Source organism: Anas platyrhynchos, chromosome 4 (assembly GCF_047663525.1).
Source record: "Anas platyrhynchos isolate ZD024472 breed Pekin duck chromosome 4, IASCAAS_PekinDuck_T2T, whole genome shotgun sequence".
NCBI classification, from domain to species: domain Eukaryota; kingdom Metazoa; phylum Chordata; class Aves; order Anseriformes; family Anatidae; genus Anas; species Anas platyrhynchos.
Genome location: NC_092590.1, coordinates 44,837,228 through 44,860,150, shown reverse-complemented (window position 1 = coordinate 44,860,150; position 22,923 = coordinate 44,837,228). Strand labels below are relative to the sequence as shown.

General features: G+C 36.4%; 1 long non-coding RNA gene across 2 annotated transcripts in view; it reads right to left on the bottom strand.

Moving 5' to 3' along the window:
* The window catches only part of LOC106015751 (uncharacterized), a 47,617-nt gene extending 26,363 nt beyond the window's left edge, over window positions 1-21,254 (bottom strand). Inside the window, exons 1-3 of one of the 2 annotated variants that reach the window (XR_003497286.3) lie at window positions 21,180-21,254; window positions 3,576-3,820; window positions 1,348-1,616 (exon numbers count right to left, since the gene is read on the bottom strand). This is a non-coding gene — a long non-coding RNA (uncharacterized lncRNA). The remainder of the gene's footprint in view (window positions 1-1,347; window positions 1,617-3,575; window positions 3,821-21,179) is intronic. The other variant, XR_003497287.3, reaches the window with a different exon arrangement.
* Window positions 21,255-22,923: the final 1,669 nt, after the last annotated feature.

Genomic DNA, 22,923 nt, shown 5'->3' with positions numbered 1-22,923 from the left:
GTGTCTACAATTACTACCACTTCCTTTTTTCCCCTGTCAAATCTTCCTCCCTTCAATGAATGCACTTCATGGTGTTTTGATGGATGGCAAAGTGCAGGTTAAACTCCTGTCCCAGTTTTAGATAGACTGTTGTTAAACATCAGAAAGGAGAGTGACCAAAAGACCACTGCATATCATTCTGCAGATCATTAGCTGGTAATGTAATCTGCCCTACTCTAGGTGTCACATCCAAGAAAAGACCACAGAATTAGAAATGTAGTGCTCTGAATGGAGGAGTACTTGGTTTTCCTCTCCTTGCCCTTTATGCAAGCTTTGTGGTAAGCAGCCAAGCAGAAATCAGTGTTTTACACAAAATGTCTCAGAACCTGATAGCAACTCCAAACAGCTATTTAGCGTCACACACTCTGATGTGGTCATGTAATTTATATATTATGATAATCTGGTTTTCATTTAGCCTACTAATTCAATAGCTGTTCCATTTAAATAATTGGCTATCTGACTCCCCACCCATGTTGAAGAATATGCACACCATTAGATCACAAGGATACCATTAGCTTAGACAAAATGTCATGAGGAGAAAAAGAGAATTTTCACAGAAAAAGTCATTCACTTTCATGTGAGTTTATCTGTTAATATATACTTCAAGATAGCCAAGTTTTCAGACATTTAAAAGAAAAAAAAATAATTCTAACACTTTGAAAGGATCACATTCAATTCTTAAATTTGTTTCATGAAGCAAAAGGTTTGTTTTTGTGGATTTTGTTTGGTTTATTTTTTACGTATATATTTACAGTGCTCTTCCCCAAAAGTCTTGCAGAAAAGCAGGCTAACAGTGGCTACTGAAAAGCTAGCAAGAGACTTTAAGAAGATCAGCAAAGGTCACAATGAACACAGCAAGAATGACAAGGCCACATGATGTTTCCAGGGTCATTTCTACTGTTAAATATTCCTTGTCCTGGCTCTGTAAGGCCAGAACAAGGCCTCTCTGTTTCTAGCTCAACAAAGCATCTTTAAAATACAAATATTACATTCAGTTACCTACTCATCTTTAAAGATGATTCTTCAACACATTTTTACATATTACTTTTCTAGAAGCAGTGTTGTGCAAACACCATTCAACATTTAGTCATTTTTAGCCATCGTGTGCCTGTCTCTTGTCAGACTCAGGAAAGGCTACCATGTGCCCAAGATTTCCCAGCTACAGGTTACCTCCCAATGCATGTGATACTACAGGATGCAAATAGCCAGAGTTTTCATCTTATACACTCATTTATACCTAGGGAATATAATCCTTTCCATTTTCACAGTATTTGATGCAGCAAGTGCAAACCAAAATGTAATGCTTACATTAATCACGAGGCTTGTGGAGTTTTTTAGTCTTCCATTTCTGTTTGGAGCAGGCAGCCATCTCACAAAATTACAGGTGACATAAAGAAGTTACTGACCCTTTCAACACGTGAACTAGAAGGTATCGACTGCAATGAGGAGGACACTTTCTCAAACCATTCTCCAGTTCTCTGGTTCTTCAGCTGCACTGTGTCAGTCTTAGCCACAGGGTGCAGTGCTGTGTCCCCTTTCCAAGGGAAGGATGCAAACAACACTCCTAATGAGACCAGCTGTGGAATTAGGAAGTACAATTTTACAGTATGATACCAAAATCATAAGAAAGCTAAGCATTTACAAAATAGGATTTTTCAAAGTTAACGGGTATTTGCCATTGTCTCAAAGGAATATAGGAATGACAGTCATATAAAATGCACAAGCAGAAGTAGTTTATAAAAATAAGAGAAAAAAAAGGCCTAAAGAAACAGTTGGGACTTTTAATAGAAAGTTATGATAAATGTAAATGAATTTCCTATTCCAGTTAAATAGTTAAGGCTACGTAAACTGTATGAAAATTCAGGAAGCTGATAATGACAAGTTAATTATTCAGATATTCAGAATGTATTGCAGTGCATAATTCAATATTATCTAAGTAGGCAATGATATGTATTATGTCTTGTACCTCTTCTTTATGCATTAAGATTTAAAAAATAAATAAAAAGGAAGAAGAATTGAAAGAAAACAGAAACATCTTGGGTACTATTCTGGCAAAAAAAAAAAAAAAAAAAAAAAAGGCCTGGATTTCCTAGGTGTTTATTTAGCATAGTGCTATTTTCACAGATCACTTCAAATTTTACAAATGGTCTTTTTCATTGCAGTTTTTCAGGCCAATTCTGTTAAAACAAGAACTGAAATGTTTCCATATACTCACAGATTTGAAAAAGTTTATTTTCTCATCAAAATTTTCTGTTTTCCCTTTGTTTCCTTTCCATCCCATAATTTAAGTGTATAGGTGGAGGTTCTACTCCCCCAAAATCTTATTTTTTTTCCCTATTGCTTCAAATATCACATATATTTTCTATATATTCAAGCTATTCATGTTTTAGATGGTTTTGTGGGGGTTTTCTTTAATTTTGACATTACTTTCTTCAGCTTCCTCATCATTTTCAACTTCCTCTCATGTCTTAGACACAGATCAAGATGTGCTTATAGCCAGTCTGACCCTTCTGATAACCCTGTAACTATGTCTTACGTACAAGCCAAGTAGTACTTCTGCCTAAGCCAGAAAAGACTGAAAGCAGGATGGCACAGGGTGCTGAACATTTCTACTCATTTTAGCAGGGCTTTATCTAAACCTGGAACTGATTTGAGAAGAGCCCAAAACTCAGTGGTAATGGGCACACACAAACTGCACCAGTATAGAAACTTAATACCTTTCAATGCAGGAGTTAGCTCCCAATGCAGGAAACCTTTTGCTCCCAACGTACCTAGGCTGCCATACTTAGGGAGTACTTTACCATGCTTCTTTGTAAACATATGACAGTGGGATCTGATTGCAAAGCATACAGATTAAGCAATGAGAGGAACTGTGTGGACTTGTCCCTGCTAGCCATGTCAGGTGTCAAAAATCAGACCCGATGCAAAGATCCTTCCTTGAGAAAATTTCTGATGCAAAAACTGCTGGAGTTTGGGGGCTCTTGGTCTGAGACTGAATTCAGGTTATGAAACTCAAGCACCAAACCAGCAGAAACACCGCAGGCTCTGGTGTCTCTCAGGCATAGCCACTTGGAGTTTAACATAGCCTAAACATTTAGTGGCTTGTTTTAGCTGATGTTCCCTGACTGTCCCGCAGCTTTTCAGTACAAACTTCAACTTGCAATGCCCTCATTTGTCTTTCACTGATTTCAAGCCCTTGAGTTCCACCAGATGTGGAATGGTGGAATTCTGTCACTGACAAACCAACCCATTTATCTTAGGAAGAAGAACCAAAAGCGAATAAGAAAATGACCTTGCATGCCACGTAAAGTCCCCTCTGATCTCTCCCTCTGGAAATAAAAAAACAAAAGACAGAAATTCTTCTTTCTTACTCTTACAATCTAAGCATATTATTTCTCAGTCACAATTTTAAAGGAGTTGAATTGGCTAATAGTGCTTAACACTGTCAACTCTTTGCTTTTTACTGCAACAGTTGGGATGAAAAAATAGTTCATTTTTATCACAAAGATCTGCCTACAGTTCTTTGTTTGATTTACCTTGTGCAGCATAACAGCTTGTTGCTATGGTATTATGTCAAATAAGCAAAAAGTACTCCTCGGTCCACGATTCCAAGCCCTCCACATCCTCTGCCTCAGCTTGGCCCCAAACTGTGATTGCCAATTTCTGTAGAGCACACAGCCAGCTGCTGCGAATATACTCATCTTGTTTACTCAGCTTCAGCCTCCCTGTTTCCGCAGCAAAAGTCAATGCCCAAGAGCTTTAATTGTTGATCTCTGTTCACCTGCAAGATAGCAAGACAAAGAGCATAAACACTACTTGTTCTACCACCACCATAGACTGGAAACTATGAACTATAACTATGTCATTAATAAGATTCATTACGTTTGGAAAGAATAACTAAAACAACCTATAATTTCTTTGACAGCTCCAACTGAAGGGCAAATTTCTTCTGCCTGCTCTACCCTGTGGAGTTTTCATTGTACATTTTTATCCAGAGGTCCAAAACATACTCTCAGTTAGTACCATGATATAACTAAAGTTAATGGAGTTACTCTGGTCTAATTTAGGGCATAGTTTATTGCAGCAAATGTTATACTACAAGAAATCATTGAGAAGAGTTCCAACCATCAGCTTTATATATTTTTCAATTTCCAGAAGTCTGACTTTTGTCTTTAAATAAAATTCTATTGTAGTCTGTAATGGTTATCATGTTCCTCCCCAAAAATCAACAACTAAATAATAAGCATGTTAACACAGATTAGCAGATTCACTGCCTCTGTCAGCTTCAATCACTATTCCGGTGTCTGTTTTTCTGTTGTTTTTTGGTCAGTTGTTAGGTTGTTTTTTTTTTTTAAAATTTTATTTACAAAATTTTGTCTAATGAAGAAGCTGTGTCAGGTACATTTTACATGCATTGGAGTACGGATGTCGATTTCTGCCTGTGTGGGTATACACAGCAGAGAGAAATGTCTTGTCCTCATCTCAAGTGTATTACTATGCTGTAGGTAAAGGTATCATTCTAGTACCCGTGGACATAGCAGATATAACTGAGTTTAACCCAACTAGCTCAAGTGCCAATAACAGTAACATCATAACAAATTTGACATTTTGAAAGCCGTTATGTGGTAAAGTGTGTCAGAGGCTTGCTGCACCTACTTTTCTGCTATTGCCACCATGCTCACAGCCAAACTATTTCATTACTTCTTTTTCTGCAATTAGATCTTTCAAAGGAGGTTAGATATGACCTAGAACGTGTAAAGTGAAAATCTTTGAATGTTAAAATGTCACATGAATTTACTCTACATTAACCTTACTGGAAATCTGTATCACTTTGTTCTTACAGAGGAAGTATTATCACTGTCACAGTTCTACAACTCTCTGCCATTGCTATCCTTCATCTCATCAGCAGCCCTTTGACATAAAATGCCATCAAAATTAAAAGCCTGTACTTCAAACATTGATAGTTAATACTGAGATTTGGTGCCTTAAATCTGTGTGTATTTTAATTTTTTAATTTATTTTTTATAGCTTTAAATTCACTCTTGTCTTAAAAGTAGCTGCTTGCATTCTGGTTATTCTAGGTAATGGAGTACTTTTAGTCTTCTGATTACTTAACTAATGCTCGGGAGAGTTTCTCTCTTTCACTTTTGCATCACATTTCCTTTTTGTTTCTCTGTGCATTTTAACACCTTTAGCGATAGAGTATTTCATTACTGGAACAGGTCTGCATTAGCTAGAAGCACATTTTTTTTTGATGTGCATCTCTGTGACTTATTCACTCTTATTCTCTTTTTGAGAATTCTGAGAAATTGAAATTTTCTTATGCTCCTGGTTTGCACAAGATGCCTCAGAAACTGCTGCTGTCAAAGAAAAAATACAAAAACAAACAAACAAGAAAACGCCTCTATCTTTCCTACATTTCTTATCATCACAGGGAGTCTGATGAACTGAAACCCTGTCCCCAGCTATTAAATATCTCTTTCTTTAGTTCACCATTTTATTCTGTAAGCACTGCTCAACCACACTTAAGTATTTACAACACAGGTCTGAATGGAAGGATTCTTCTTCCCTCTCCCCTCTCCCCACTTTTTTTTTTTTTTAACTTTTTTTTTTTGTATCACATGGCATCTGATTTTAAAATTTAAGCAGTCTTTTGTCCCATGCTTGCCCTGTGCACAAAAGTGCTCCAAATGTAAGGCTCCAGCTCACTCACACCCTTCTGTTTTCCTGCCTGATGGCAGGAAAAAGGCAGGTCAGGATGCAGATGAGATGAACTGTTTCAAGCTCCATTTGGCCTTACTTGTGTGAAGAAAGCATGGCTCCCTGTGTCATTTCTCCCAAAAGAAGCAGACAGGCAAAACATTTAAGGACCCTTTCACAAGGGATCTGTCTTCAGGTATGTTTTTGGCCAGCGAATTGGAAAACACATCATGTCTACTCACCCACATTTGTTTTTCTGTTGATATTTTGTACTGCTTCACATCACTATAGCTTTTGAAGATTTCTTATTTTAAGTAGAGCCAACAGTTGGAGACTGCCTGTCTGGTTCTACCACTGCTGAGCAATTTTTCAGTCCTCAAAGGTACTTTAGGTTAGTGTCTATGTATATACACATATATATGGAGAGAAAGAAATATATTTATACGTATGAAAATCTATAAAAGCAAAAAAACTGGGACGTGACTTTTTTCAAAGTTATGCCTTTACACTGTTTTCTGTCAGAGCTGATTTTTTCTACTTCAACGTTCTTTCCTCCTGTCCAGGTCTACTTTACTGTAGATTTATGTAACAGTCACCTTCAAGTATTTCCAAGTTGCTGGAGTTTGTTCAGCTTTGCACACATTAGAGATGGCTTCCCAGGGTTTCCTGTTGGCTTCCTTTGGTCTTAAGAAATTGATCTGTGCAATTCCAGTTTTGTTCTCACAAAAAGCCCAATTTATTCATTTATAGGAAAGGAATCTGTTCTTCTTAGCTTTTCCTCACAGACAGAAGTCCATTACCTTCTGTTTGCTGCAGATAGATACAGGGATCTGTTGCACCAGGGCAACCTACACCCTTCACTAACTGCTTACACACCAAAGCATGGCCCTGCACAAACAGTTAAGTGCTGGCCTATGTTGATAGCTGAATCACACAGGCAGTCAGAAAACTGTGCTGGCAAAAAAGGATGAAGAATTCAAATGTCTGGCCATGGAAGGGAATGAGCCAACAGCAGCTGCAAAAGCCAAAACCAATGGGTTGCTCAGGGATCCAGCAACACGGCTGGCATGAGCCAGACCTGCTCCACCATAAATGAATGGGTCCTCTGGGAACTGGAGTTAGCTACTGTCTGTGAATCACTCCAGGACCTGCCATGCCCCTCTGTAGACATTATGCATCTTCTGTGGCTTGGGATCACATGAAGATGTGACTCAGAAAAAAGGAGTTAGGCCAAACCAGCACTAGCATCCAAATACCACACACATCTTGCTGCATATGTATCTGTCTTTTACAGTAGAAGGAATGACTCAAATCAGACACGTTGTTGAGATTATTTTACGCAAAAGCGTTTTCTCTAAGGAAGATTTATTCCCATTCTACTTCCTAATATCAGGCACACAACAACCATGATAGCACTCTTCTGAATACCATGAGTAGCTGTTTCTGAGACAGTTTGGTTAACAGAAAAACATCTTTTAAACTGATGGTTTATTTCAGTTTGTGTTGTTGTGGTTTTTTTTGTTTGTTTGTTTTGAGGGATCATCTTCATCCCAGCCCAGTGCTACTGTGAATTTTACTGAAGATTTGGCATGTGATATAAAATATATTCATTAAAATCTTTGTGAAAAGTGTTTGTCATTAAAAAAGTGTTTATCATTAAAAGCTATTGAAATATCAAATATTTATCACAGTTTAAACTTCTGTGATTGGTACTATGAGATGTGGGACACAACTGCACAAGAAACTAAAAATTTTAACGTACCGGAGAGCACCAGGTGCAGGCACTTATTCTGTATTTTTATACTTCATTACATAGAATTTTTTATGACACATGACACTAAGTCCATATTGCCTAGAGGTTTGATTTATATTTTCTGGAGAATATATAAATTTATTTTTTTAAGTAACTTTCTATTGATCCAGGATTGTATCAGACTGTCATTGTAACGTCTAGCCATTTTCCAGGGAAATTATGTGTTGCAATTTTTTTCTAGCCTCTAAACATTTTTGCACTTTTCCTAATCTTACATCCTGAAAAACATGTATCCTAAGGATGCTGAATGTTTGAAAAGACTATCATGGGAAAGCTAGGTTGAATAATTGGCTTCTTGCATTCAGTTCTTAGTGGGGCACATATGCTGGTCATTCTTATTTTGCCTGGCACAGTCCAGCTCCTGTGAACATTTGTTTCCTGTGGTTAAAAGTCTTTCCCTGTGTTGTTGACAGCTTCATTTTTCCAGAGAAGCAAAGCTGTAGCGTGAGGTCATCTCAGTTCACTGGCTATCCCACAATAAAATAAAATAAAATAAAATAAAATAAAATAAAATAAAATAAAATAAAATAAAATAAAATAAAATAAAGGAATAAGAATATCTGGTATACTACAGAATTTAGTATGTTAGAACATACTTAGAGTCATCATGTGTAACATGTTATAATATATATATAAATATATATTTACTCATAATTTCTCTCCTGAGAAATAATGCAATGAGTTATAACTATAGAATTAATACATGTCAGAGTGCGACTAAAATATCAAAGTAAATTAATTCTTTCTAATGTTATACAACTATCAGTTAACTTTTTAAATAAAAAGGCATAAAATCTATATAAGAAAATACATTTCTCATCCTCAGTCTAAGGCACTATACGACACAAACCAACAATTCTTCGGGACTGTTTTTTACATTCTGTTTGTGCAAGATCTGCCTTGAACAGTCACAGTATCATCAAAGTTTCCAGCTAAGACTCTTAGTCACCACTGTACACAGAAATTATCATCATTGTTACCACTGTTAATATTATTGCTATTGGCAATGTAGGAGAGTTTCTCACAAGTATGCTCCTTTGAATTCTCCCTGCCCCTGAGCCCTTCTACCTTGATTGAAACTCAGTCTGGAGCAAGACAAAGGCATAAGACCCGGGAAAACATTCTGAATTGAACAGGCTGAGAGAAGTTCCTAAACCTAGGATATCAATGAGAACTCTAACTACAGCAGTCCAAGATTTCACCTTGTCAGTTTACCTAGCCATCAACAAGACCTGTTGTAACAAGGTGCCAACTTCAAACTCAACAATTTGACTGCATTTTTAAGCATCTAGATCTGTGGGCCCACATGTTAAAAGTTAAAGGAAGTCTGTTCTCACAGATTCTGTCGTTTCTTCCCCACTGTAAACCAATGCAGGCTGGAGATGGAGGTAATAGAGAGACATACACATCCCACAGCACTGCAAAGAGCTGTTCCTAGAGGCCCTGCTGAGTTCCTTGAGTTCAAGCCAAGAGGCCAAAATGAAGGTGGCTAGGATGAAACTGCACTATTCATAGAGTACCAGGCTGCACAGTGCCCTCTCAGTTATCATCTCAATCACAACAAACACTTACAAAATGAATAACTGCCTTGACTATTTAAACTGTTAACCTTTTTTTAACATTTCTGTTTATAATTAGATTTCACAGAAAGTCAAACTGGTGGGTTTCTCTGAGCTTGACATTTTTATCATGTGAAATATGTTGGATCAGGTAATCATAAGGCCTTAAGGTCAAGTAACATGACTGAATTGCTGTTAGCAATTAAATGTGCGATAAATAACAGTATCTGCTGTAGCTAGGAAAGATCATGTAGGTAGCTTCATGTTCTGTTTTATAAATCATATTAAAAAAGTGTATGAGTTGTTTTATATTAAACATGGTGGTTACATGTGCCAAAGATTTATTAGTCCAGTCTGTCTTATGGTGAGTGGCTGCAGTCCAGATTCATGTGGTAGAATAATAAAAAATTTTAAATGGCTGTAGAAGCTGATGGACCAAAATGGAGTGAGTTACTTGATTGGCTACCAGTGATGTCATAGCCATGGCTGCAGCTCCATATATGTTTATGAGAGGTTTATTCTCCTTAATTTCCACCTATATCATAATAACAATCAGACACTCTTAGCAGTCTGTTTCTAAGAGGTCACTGACCTTTCCTGGTGACTAGAGTATTTCAGCACCATCTGCTTCACCCTGAACCTGGGGCCTGCAACTGTGCCCCTGAATTTCCCTGTCTCTCAGGGCTGGTCATCATTTTCCTATGCTCTTTGCTGGAAAGGCTGTATTTAGGGTTAGGGCTTACACAGGCTATGGAAGAGCTTTCTGTTCCAAGTACTTAGCAGGAGATCCTGCAAACACTTAAACACGTATATAATTTCCCTTTTGCAAGTAGCCCCACTCACTTCAATGTCACTATTATGTGAACAAAGTTATATCCCTGCATAAAATTTTCAGGAGACTTACTACATATATTTTCAGATGCCAAGAATGCTGAGGACTCTTAAAGAAAATAAAAAGAAATAGAGAGATGCATGATTTGGACTACATTCAGAATTTTCCCTAATTGCTTTAATCAAATTCCCACTAGGCATTAAAATTAAATTGTCTACGTTAGCTGAATTCCACTGGTCATTACTGGCTGGCAGTGGTTGATGTATCAGATTTTCTTTTCCTTGTTTTTCTTACACATGGGTGTATTAAATATAGGCGTTACTGGGATGTCTGGTAGCCTCCCAGAGAAGTTCCCTTAACTTAAAGAAAGGATTTTTCTAAATACACTATTTGATGGTTTAAAGTGATTGCAAATTCAAACTTTGCTCTTCCTTTTATCCTTTTTTTTATATTTCTTTTATATCCCTGTCACGCAACCTCTTCCATGTATTTTAAACTGAACCTTGTATTTCTATCGGTCTAACATGCAGGCTCCATACAGTACAAGTATATCTATTTGAATGATTTCTTACAAATTCAAAATTCCAGTCTGGTGTGCACTGAGTAAACTGTTACACTGAAGAACAGAGCATGTTTCTAGAGCTAAAACCCTAGTTGCTAATAACAATAATAATAATAATAACTCTTAATTATTGTCAAAATAAATAAATAAAATCATATGGGCAAAATTTTTAACATTCATGTTTATCTTTGTCTTTCTTTTTCAAATTCCTTCCTTTTACATATGCATTACTGCCTTTCAATTAGCATTAGCTGTTACAAACAACACTTTAGTAATTTCTTTCAATAATCTACTTCTTAAAAACATCTGAATGGATTTTGGTGTGATTGTTTCTCTGGTAGAATCTTTTTGCAACCACAGTGACTGCAAAATAATTTGATTCCTGTGTCCAAATAGTGAAGTGTCAATACTGTGTCTCAGCATTCCCTGAGGAGCAGGCACTTTGTCTAAATTGAATTATAATACTCTGATGCAGGAAGTAATAGTCTAGTAGCAGTTTACTCTTAATGCCATAGTTTTGTTTATTAGTTTTGTCTGTCTGATAAATATAGAGAGGTTTTAATTTAACATAACAGTTCTTTGCATAGATAGAGAGCCGTTACTGGTGTAGCTAAGTAATATTCAGTCTCATGGGAGACCTTGTCGAAAGAGGAAACAACATCAATTTAATTATTTTACTTTCTGAACACACTGCAGTTAAGTGTCTTGGGTATTGACTTCATGTTTTTCTTCAATATATGTAGCATGTATTATGGTACCAATTTTAATGAACCCTTACTTTTTTTTTTTCTTTTCTTAACTGAGAACTGAAGGATTCTTTATTAAACAGACATGTAAGGAACTGCATTAGCTTTCTTCTATACAGTTATGATTTTTCTACTAGCTCTGCAATTTCACTGAAAATTTGGGGCCATACTGTAGCAAAACTCCAAGGATTTCACATACAGGAGGTGTTTAATGCTCAGAATGTCTTTAGTCATACATTAGTAATCATAAAGGATTTGTTTTTTGAAACTGTTCTAAGTAAAACATTTTCAGGAGTTACCAAAAAAAAAAAAAAAAAAAAGCTAGAAAAAATATGCACTCCTAAAAAATATTTGAGAGGCCTAATTATAATGTATGAGCTCCTGTAAGAACATTAGTAATAGTAGTAGAAAATTACTCTTGGATTATTGCTTCCTGCACAAGAGAATGTTATTCAAAATATAATGGAGACAAATCCATTGCTCAGAGAGTGCTGAAATTTTTGTGACTGCAGAAGGTTAGGAGTTGGACATTGACCCCACAGCCATTTGAAAGCCTCAGTGAGGCCATATGGTGGCTGCACAGAATGTGTTTTCTGACAGTATTACAGAGCTGGTATGTCAAGTATCTTGAAGATTAATCTTTATTTATGTTCACAGGGATTTCACATTGCATTGATAAGAGGACAAGTGACAGCCTATGATGATACGGTAATCTCTGTGATATAAGCACTTACAGTTTGGAAACATTTGTGTTTTAAGTGGTAGTTCTATCTATAGTTATGGCTGCCAAAGAACTCTTTATCTTCTCTGTTTTCGGTTGCTTGTGAGTTTTTCAAAATGGAAATTTTAGCCTGATATTTTCCATGCATCTCATGCATCTTGTTTTGCTTAGGCTCAAATGTTCTGGATAGCTGAGTAAAATTCTGAGAAATATCTTGTCCAGAGTTATCCTTCCTCTCTGCCCCAACTACTTTTTGAAGAAATGTTGTATTACTATGCAATGAAGAAGAAATTAAGATGAGTAATGCACTCACAAGTGCCTGCAGGGAAATCCACACAAATTCAAATACATCAGTTCAGGCTTAGAACACATATCCAGTAGAGCTTCTTAGGGGCTAGCCACTATGTCGCTTTCACAGACAATTTGCTAAGAGCAAGCTGCAGCTCCCAGTAGTCACAAGTATACCAAAATAAACTGGAATGTGCCTGGGCTACACTGGGCATCCTGTATGATTTGCATGAAAAAAAATATATATATAAATCTATTTTCTACAATGAAATACAGCAGAAGATGTTACTACTCACACTCAGAACAGAGCATCAAACTGGGAGCAGGAGCTGACCTTGACCTGTAATCCATTCCTTTCCATGAATTACACCTTCAGTATTATGGAATAAGCTCTCAAAAGGGATCTGGCAAGGATTTAGTAGTAGTCATTGTCATTGTTGTCTGTAGTTATATAAAATTATGTTCCAGAAAATTCTGGCTGTCAAGTCAGAAACAGCAGGAAAAAGGGTGTGGGAGGAGACTCTCAAGCACAAAGATTATAAAGTTTCACCAAAGGCAGACTTTCAATGGCAATTTCAGTTGGTCAAAAACTCAATTTCACACATCCATTATAAAGCAAACAATTTGAATTAAATCTGCCATTCTCTATGCTACGAATAGCAGCCATCCAATTTTATTAATGAAACAGCTGAAAGGCTGCACAGGAGAAACTAGTAGAACTGTAACCTTAACCCATGGTCCTAATGTAGCCAGTGAATGCCATGCTTCTTGTTAGGATATATTAGCCTAATTAGTTTAATGTGCCATCTATATAGGTCACTATGCTCCTCTCTAGACCCAGAATGGAAATCAGAATTTCTAGCTCCCATCAGTGATGTACTGTATAAAGGGTCCACATTTTTGGACCACAACCTCACCTCTCCCCCACAATATTTTATTATAAAATTTTCATATTTACTATGGAAACAAAAACACAGAAATCTATAGAACAGAAGGGAATTTCTGGCTAATTTTCAGGGGCAATGAGAGTTGTTATTTTATTAAGCAAACATTGTTATCCATTATTATTTGCTGATTTCTAAAAGCTAGGAAAATCAGTCCTAAAAATATTCATCAAAAGAATGTTACACTTCCAAAACCTAAATCTGAAAGTTCAAAGATCAACCTTCCCTTGCACTGGTAAAGGTTCTGCAAAGAGCTGGAACCATCTGAGAAAATTTTGGATGTTGAAAAACTAGGCATAATTTCATCTATGCTTGTCATTTGATTCAGTGACTGGACCAAGAAAGATGCAGGTAAGGTAGATGAACTTAACTCCAGTTCCTTACTGACTAATGTAGGCTATACTACTTTAAAACTAAAAAGTGAAGTAAATGAAATGATTTCTACTTCAACAGTTCTGTAGTAACACCCAATTACTATGAGGGAAGGGAAGAATAGCAATGGGAGCTGAAATGAAGAAAAACGTACAGCAGGTTTCTTTTGAAAAAGTGAGTTTTGTGGAATGAGAGGGAATTGTGTCTGTTATACATAAACCTTCTCACCCTTGGGCCAGGTTTGCTTTGATCAACGTTTGTGCCTGACAGCAGCTCTGCTAGGGACACTAACACTAGCATTGTCCCCCTCTGAAGTGCCACAGTAGAGGCACTCCATGCCGGGGCTCTGCTTTGCAGGATTCCAGGCTACCTCTAAAGCTGCATGGGTGCATTCACTGTGCCTGTCTGACAGGCTACTGTCAGATACATGACAGATCCCACCAGACCTTGCTGCTCCCTCAGTCAGCTCCTTTTACCACTACCTACATACCCCATGATACGATGCCCTGAATTGGCTGTTTTCCTGATTTGATATGGTTCCTGCTGTGTTTTGCCATGTGAACAATCTCCTATTAAAAACCTGTTGTCTTTCTGGAAGACAGTAACCGATTTCAATCCCACTGTTGTGACTGGCTGCTGCAGATGTTATAGGAGGAACAAGAATTCAGGAATGCCACCTTCTGCAGAGAGAGACAATGAGCTCCACTTTTCAGATCTCCTAGAAAAATTGATTGTCATTTGTCACAAGGAATTAGCCCCAGAAAAATGGAAAACTGTCCTAACACTTAGTTGTTTCTTAACGTCATCAGAAATATTCACCACATCACATTGGTCTGGATATATACCACAAAGCCTCACGTATTTTACAAAATCAACTCAAGTTACATTGAAGCTGTTCTAAACCCTTTTAAACTGTTCAGACACTTCTAGTATTACTTTGAAAAGATCTCCACATAAAGGAAGGGTGAATGGCTGACTGACAGATATGATCGTCCTATGTGTATCAGTCAATCTGTGTGTCTGTGGTGTTATGTGTCTGTGTGTGTTATGCAATGTGTCAAACTCTGGAGACATCTTCTTTAAAAATATTATCACAAAGGACAAGGAAACACCAGCTTCATTGTTGTTAAGTAAAATAGGTATTTAGAGTCTCTCTGGGAAAAAAAAAAAAAAAAAAAAAAGTCCCAGATGGTTTTAAAATGTCATCACGTTGCTCAGTTTAAACGCTACAAAGATGATAATGTTAGTCTAGTAATCCTTGTCCCACTATAACCAATTACCCTTCATTTGAAATTACATAGAGGCTTTGCTTATGCTGAAATACTTAGAATGGTAGCAAGTAAACCTAATGATCCATTCATCACACATATGACCAACAGAGTGACATGCTCCAATACTGTAATCAGTTTCTCCCTAATTAATTGAAGTCCTTTGAAGTCCTGATAATGAAGAGCAATGATTTTCTCCATGTTACTGAAAAAGGTTACCAGGATAAGGCTTGGCTCCCAGAATACCTTCTTGTTTCATAAAAGAGGCCCTTCCCTTGCAGCTGGTTTCTCATCTTACTGATTACCTGCTATATGAGAAATTTCAGTCTGGCTTCAGGCCTGGACCTAGCCCAGAGGCTTCTGTCAACAGGGTTTATTATAATTTACTTATTGTAATTCAGAATCCCATTAAAACAGGTCTTTATCTGGCTTGCTGCATTGGAAGCATTTAGTACTGTTGGTCAGTGACTGCTGGGCCACCTTCAACACCTTATGAAACTTTCAGCTTAGAAGTTAACACGATGCAGGCCCCCATTCCCAAAGACGCAAGTATATGCTTAAGTCTTAATGTAATCAATGGGACTTAATACCTGCTAAAAGTTAAGCACGTGCTTATGTATTTCTATGTATGAAGTACAATTCCTCCACGCCTACAGAAATGGAAGTGCTCAAGCATTTGGAGGTCTTGAAGTTTTAATTTGGAAAGCCAAGTCTTTTTTTGTGACTTAAAAAATAAAATAAAAAAAATAAAAAATAAAATCATGCCCTGTTTGAGTAAAACAAAACATTTTTCATGAAAGAATTTTTAGTGCAATGTGTCAGCCCAATAATTCTTTCAAGTCTTAATAAAAAATGTTAAATAGAACTGGGAAAAGTGCAACTCAAGCCAAATTATTTTCCTAGTCTTGATTTTAGGGATCAAATCACTTTCAGGCATTTCCTAAAGATCCTCTTCATTGATCTTATACTGACACAAGGTCCCTAAATTCATCCAGAATCCATTTGTATGTTTCATTAGTCCATAATTTGGGATTTATTCTATAACTTTTCCTAATCAATAGAGTTTAGAGATGAAATCAGGCTCTTGACCAGTGGAAAAATAATTCTGTTACTCTTCTGCTGCCTGTTCTGTCTCAGCACACATAGTTTAAATATAAACAAAGGAAAACACATGTAACATTCTTTTCAGAAAAGAAATGGTTTGTAAATTATGAGTAACAATTTCGGATATAAATGCTAGAAAGAAACTGATAAAACCTAGAAGTTTACCCAATGTACTGTTAGTTCTAGTGACAGTGTATATATATATTCATATAAATGTCCAATTACTCATATAAAAAGGAAAATTAAGGGATGTAATTAATGTTATTTAAAACCTGTCTTCCAGATGTCTTCTCTGTTTGTAGAAGAAAATCAACACATCTTTTGCCATTTCAGATTTCATCTATAGAACAAGAGAGCTGTCTTTCCTTTATATAACATATACTAATAGGAAAAAAAATCCCCGAGGAGAAGTGGGGAAAAAGAACACTGGAATATTTCATTGCAGTAAAATAAATAGATAAATAAGAGAAAGAGAAAGAGAGAGACAGATTAGAAGTAGGGCTTTATAAAACACAAGAGCCAAAACCCACTTTCCTGTGTCTCCTAAAGGAAATATCAGTACATTGGCTAGTCTACATTTCATTATCACTTCATGGTATAGTTGTTGTTGTTTTCCCCCATAACCCCCCATGCTCCTTTCATTTAAATTCTCTGGGACCAAAATCTGTTAATGTATTTATTGTATGCTTCAGGGTTATATTCAAACAGTAACAACTTGTATGAATGCATTAAATTATCCTGAAGAATGCAAGCACAATTTAAGATGCTTCTGGCCTAAATTATTAATGAGGTTACACACCATTAGTGGTGGAATTCATTTGCACAATTTACCCAAAAATAGCATAGAATATATGTAAAAATGGATGTCCCATGGTTTTCTTTTTCAGTGAAACGTCTGTAATGCTCACTGTAGTAAGCTCACTATTTCTACAGCTTTAACAAAGCAGGCATCTGAAAGAGGAGTTAAATCAGCTGAAACCAATGAAGTGATAGGCACATCCCTTGCTGTATGACTACTTTCAGATGTATAACACAGGCATGCCTGTGTTTATACAGCATAGGCAAAACTCTGTGTCACTGCATGAGCTGAGTTGCATTCAAACAGAAGAATTCCTTTAGCTTTCTGAATATTTCTTCCAACCCCCTTACCTCTGATGCTTGTTAGCTTAGTATTATTAATTATGCAATGTTATAGTTAGAAGACCTAACTCAAAATACTTCTCAATCATCATCTATCCCAACCACAGTAATACATCTACAAGAACATTCACCATTTTCAGAGAGAAGACAGGCAGACATTAGAAGGCAAAATTGTAAAATCTGGTCCTGTTGATTAAACTGCCAGCACTATATAAATAAAACAAATGATATTAATAAATAATGGACAGCACCAATAACTGTAACTTTTGCAGCATATACAGAGAATGGATAGATCTGATTAAATGGTGATTTCTGAAATATGAAATTATTAACAAACTAAGCAATAATTCATAATAAAGTACAAATAAGCAAAGGTGTCCAGTGCAATTGCTCATCTACATTACTTACATGAGCACATCCTTTCAGATTACCTTGTACCAGAGCTAAGATTATGCTGCAGGAACAGGAATTTTTGAGAGAAAGTTGCCTGTGCTCCCATACCAGAGTGATGTCTACAGTCTGCCATTATTGAAACATATTAGGACAGTCAATTAATATTCCTTTAAAGACATTCTTCCACATCTAACATGCACAATACTCTGGGCTGTTGAAATCATAACTCACATGTAAACTAGTAAAAAAACAATCACATGAGTTTTAGGTTTTCACACTAATGGATGAAAAATTTATTGTTTGTAGTTAATGTACTCATTGTAAATACAAATACTGATTTGTATTTAATACTGTATTTGTATTTACTGATTTGTAAAACTCAACTGTAAACCTTGTCACTCTTGAATTTACCTTTCATTAAATAAATTGCCAGTCAGTTCTTTGCTTTCCTTTTTCTGTAACAGTCCAGACCTTACCAAAGAACATTCCTCTGTTAAAGCTTTAAAGAGATTTGCCCACATAAAGACTGAGTAGGGGTCTAGGGGATTTGGACTAATAGCTGTAACATGATAATGTTAGAAAGTTGTCAGGCTGTCAAAAGGTGAAGTATTCCAAAAACTGAAGTGTTAGGATTTAGGTATTTGTTTCCACTGATATTAAGAAGAGTTTCATGGCCTTGTATTCTCTATAAGTGTTCACCTCATTGTTCCACAGAAACTGGAGATGACTCAGGGATAGTTTTCAAACCCCAACTCATCAAACCAGTAATTTCACTGACTGCAACAAAGGCATTCATGCATGAAAGTGCTCATCACCAGGAATGTCTGGCTCAATGTGATTCTGAAAACAGTTTGGTTAGGGAAATACAAAAGCATTACTGTTCTCATTTTACAGTGCAGGAGAAGAGTGAAGCAGAGAAGGTTACTTTTCCCAAGACAAAAGCGAATACAAAGTAAAAGTGCTGTTCTATGTTAACAGTTTTAGACTACCCTGTTCACTAATTCATCTGGCATCCTTTGCTTGTAAGATCTGGAAAATAAATAAATGCAAATGAGAAAACAAACCAGAGCTCTTGGGCTAAATTTTGCAAATTTGGCCCCAAGTGGGTTTATTAACTCAGGAAAATATCATGGAAAAAAAAAAAATCTATTCTTGTGATAAAAATTTCTGAAGAATACAAATTTGCAGAGTATTAAGATGCTCTGGTGATATGCAATAATAGACAAAATGTGGAGAGTCCATTGTCATACCAATGTGAGGAATGTAATCAGATTGGTATCTTGTGACCCCTTGGATGCCATCTCAGAGCTCAACAGAAGACAGATGCTTTAAATTTTCAAAACACTTAACAACTCATAATATATGCTATGCCAAGGCATATTTTTTACTAAAGGCAGGAAGCTTTTGTCACTTACTTCAGTAGTAAGTTTGCCTCCCAGCTGAAAGTGCAACTGAATTAAAGGGTAGATGTGGCCTCACCCTAAAGAAGTAAACTAAAGAAAGTTTTAATTATTTCAGTGGGACTAGGACCAGGACTTTCAATCACCAGACTGTGAGGATAGCCAGAAAACATCTTCCCAAGCTGCAATGTATGCATTATATTATTTTTAGCTGTACACATTCTTCCTTATATTCACTGTATATTCACTGCTGCAAATACATATGCAAAGTACAGACACCGTTCCAGGCACAGTAAGTATATGATACATATAGCAGCACAACTGCTTCTTCAGCAGCAGCATCCTTTATGTTTTCAAAGCACTATGACAAGGCTGTTACACATATGCCCAAGTCATGCTTTGCACACATATATGGCTTCTTGGCTTTCATCTGCTCATACAGTTTGCACTGACAGTCAGTCTGACTATAACAGTAAAGACAATCATAAGCAGTAAAGATTAATGGAAGTGACATTATTTAAAACTATTAAAGGCACAAGAGCCACCAAAATTTAAACTAGATCCAAAATTATATCTTTCCCTCAGTGTGCAATTTGTGTAATAATAGTATGACAATGGTAAAAACAATAAGAAGCACCAAATATCCATAGGGGAAAAATGTGGGTAGGAGTAGGTTTTAATTTTTAAGTTTTCTTGTATCTTCACTGTAAGACATTGTTTTCAATCACTTAAAAATTTGCAAAGCTACAACACTACAACTGAGATATTGCCATGCTGCCCACTTGCCTCAAACCCTATGTTGTATCATAAGTATTTTCATCACAGTGAATAATTAATATCAATTTCCTTTTTCAAAATGATGACAACTTTGCCATTCTTATCATTATTGTAGATCTCACTGATCTATGACTATTTATCTAGACAGAGCATTTTAAAATGATGCTAGCCTGCATTTGTAGATGAAAAATCTAAGGTGCACTGACATTTTTCAATACACACATGAACACTGGACTTGGTAATTCAGTAACAGGACTTCTGGAGCCAGAATTTCCTCATACAACAGAATATATGCTTCTTCCTGGTACATTAACATTTCTACTTATTATCCCACTAAAACACATATTCACCTTTTCTCACTCTTCCAGGAATCCTTGGTTTAACTTACAAATATTTGCATCTTTTATCCTACCCCAGATTCCCTACCCTACCAACAAAATATTAACACCATTGCACTGTTTTTTTTGTTTGTTTGTTTTTGATATACCTATCGTCCCCTTCTCTGTACTATATACACTACATCATGCTGTACTACATCATGCCTGTAAGTCCCATCCAGTCAGGGACTGTGTTTTGAGTCTATAGTCAGGCACTACATAGCATGCACTGTGTTAAAGCTATTGGCAGGTGTCCTAAGCACAGGGCACAGTTCAATGAGCAAGGACCACTAGAACAATTCACAATTTCTTTCCTGCAATCTAAGCAAAATCTAAGCAAAGTGACATCTAAACTGCAACAAAAATCCTAGGTTTTATTTTTGACTACAGGCCAGATCTTCAGCAGCAGCTGCTAATTGCTCCTGTTCAGTGGAGTCCTGCAATTGGCACTAATTCTATGAAATCTCAGGAAGAAGTGTTAAAGACAAGCTTGGCTGTATCACAATGTTCCCATTAAACTACCTGTAAAAGATTTTGGTAGCAAATACCAAGGGTCAAATCTTTTCAGTTCCAGTTCAACCCAGGGAAAAATAAACTTGTTTTCAATTAAATAAAATGAATGTGTAGCAGTCAGAGATTTTCAAACTCATTTCCAACAGAAACATCACTAAATACTCTAATGTGTATATCTGCATCTTGGAAAAAGTATTGAAGGTTTGAAAATATCTGGCTAGGCTGGACTCAATATTCAATCAAATGCCTATTTTCTCATTTGCAATAGACCCCAACAGCAGCGAGTTCCACAGCGACTGGCTCAGTTTATATATTAATACAGTGAAAACTGCAGGTTTTGAGATGTTCCATCCTGTATTTCTTGCAAACCCATGATGAAAACCATTTGCAAGTATATTTTTTTCAGGCAAGAATACAGAGATTGTTCACTTTATGAATGAGTCAGCTGTAGGTTTAGTTTAACCTAATTTGCGGCTGCTTGACCATTAAAAAGCCTGCTGTAACTGTGTCATTAGGACTACACAGTAATCTTTTAAAAGAAACAACTATCTACACGTCTGTCCCATCCTGTGATATGGAATGAGGGTAGTGTGGATCAGCATATACTACAAATTGCTCCATAATGACTCACGGATTAGCTGGGTCTGCTTCAAACAGAACATTCCTGAGGGGTAAGGTAAAGCTGTCTTTAACAGAGACTTATCTGGAAAAGAAAAGAAAAAGGAGCATTCAGCTGCTTGCATGGATTGCACTGGGGTATTTTAAGTTCCTCTTCATCATCCTGTAATATTAAATAATTGTTTCAACTTAGTTCTGTAAGCCACTTGAATAGAGAATGTGGTCAAAATACATCCTTAAAGAGTATTAGCTGATGGTTGGTAAAATATTGATAACAAAAGAACCATTTCTCTATTTTCCAAGACACCTCAAGAAATGTTTGATTAGACTATCACAGGAGTAAGGGCAAGAAACCTTTACTATGCTGACTCCTAAAGGTCATTGTCATGAATAATGAAAACTTAAAACAAAAGGGTACTTTAATGAATAACGTTCTCAGGTACCATCTCAGAGTTACTAATGTTGTCTTTGACTTCCAATCAGAGGAGGATAGGACCTAAAGAAAAAAACAACATAGATTTCTGTTCCTATACAATGCTCAGGTTTTTAGCCAAGAAAAATGTTGTTGCATCTTTCCTGTCTTCTGATCTTCAGCAGTGTAAGGCAATTATTGAAATTAGCATTGCAATGTAAAAAGTGTTCAGAAAAAAAAAAAAAAAAAACACTATGTTTTTGTAGCTTTTGTAGCTTTTTATGGCTTTGTAGTTTTGCTAATTCCACATCCCTAGTGCCTGGATGAAAATCACAGGCTCATGACTGTATTTCTCTACCACTGATAGGAATTCTAAAACATTCTGTAGAAAGCAATAGAAAGGGGTCATAAATGCTACAGACTTCTGGATATTGGTGAAGCCATTTCTGTTGCCTTAATCAAGAAGGTAAGGAGAAAACAACTAAATACGTAAGCCTAAATAAATGGGTGTTTTGCCTGTATCGTACCCAATACTGGAGAGCAAAATCTAGAACAGGAAACTACTTTCTATGTTAAATCTAGTTCCTCATTATGCCAACCATGACATCACACAACCCTTTCAAAACTCTACTAATTCCTTTCAATAAACTGAAGCATGGATATTTTCTCATCAAAAACAGACTGTTTGAAAATACAGTAACTCTTCTGCTTATTTATACATGAGCGTAATGTTTGAACTTTTCACTTGCAGCTCAGTAGGGACTTTGATGATGAATATGAATCAAACAATGCTTCATATACAAGCAGAGTTTATTGCATTAATTTAGTTTCAAGGTGACAGGAAATGAATTATAATGGTGAAGTCGGTGTTAGGAGGAAAAATACTGAAAATTCCTAGACAGATGGAAATGCACAAGAGCAGTATTCTAAAAATTAAGTGGGGACCAACTTAGCATCACAGAAAACGAATCTGTGGAAATACATTCAGGCAGATGCTTAGATGCATATTTTAACATATCTGTAGATGCTATCCAACACTGCCAAGACAAAGGCCCAAACTCAACCTTTTTCACCTTCTTCTCAGCCTACCTGTAGGAATTTCACTTATCTATTCTGTCTAGTTCTGAAAAATCACACAAAACTCCAATGAATTAGGCTCTATTGAGGAAGATTTCTTCAAGAAGGGGCTATACAAATTTCCAGTAAGAAGGGGGCCATACATATTTTCCAAAGACTTTTGGCACTGCAATGGCATCCCTTTCAGATTTCCAGCAGCAGTCTACTTCTTCAGAAACCTTTAATCATCTTTGCTTCTGGCAAGACATCTGTTGGAAGTTTTGGAAAG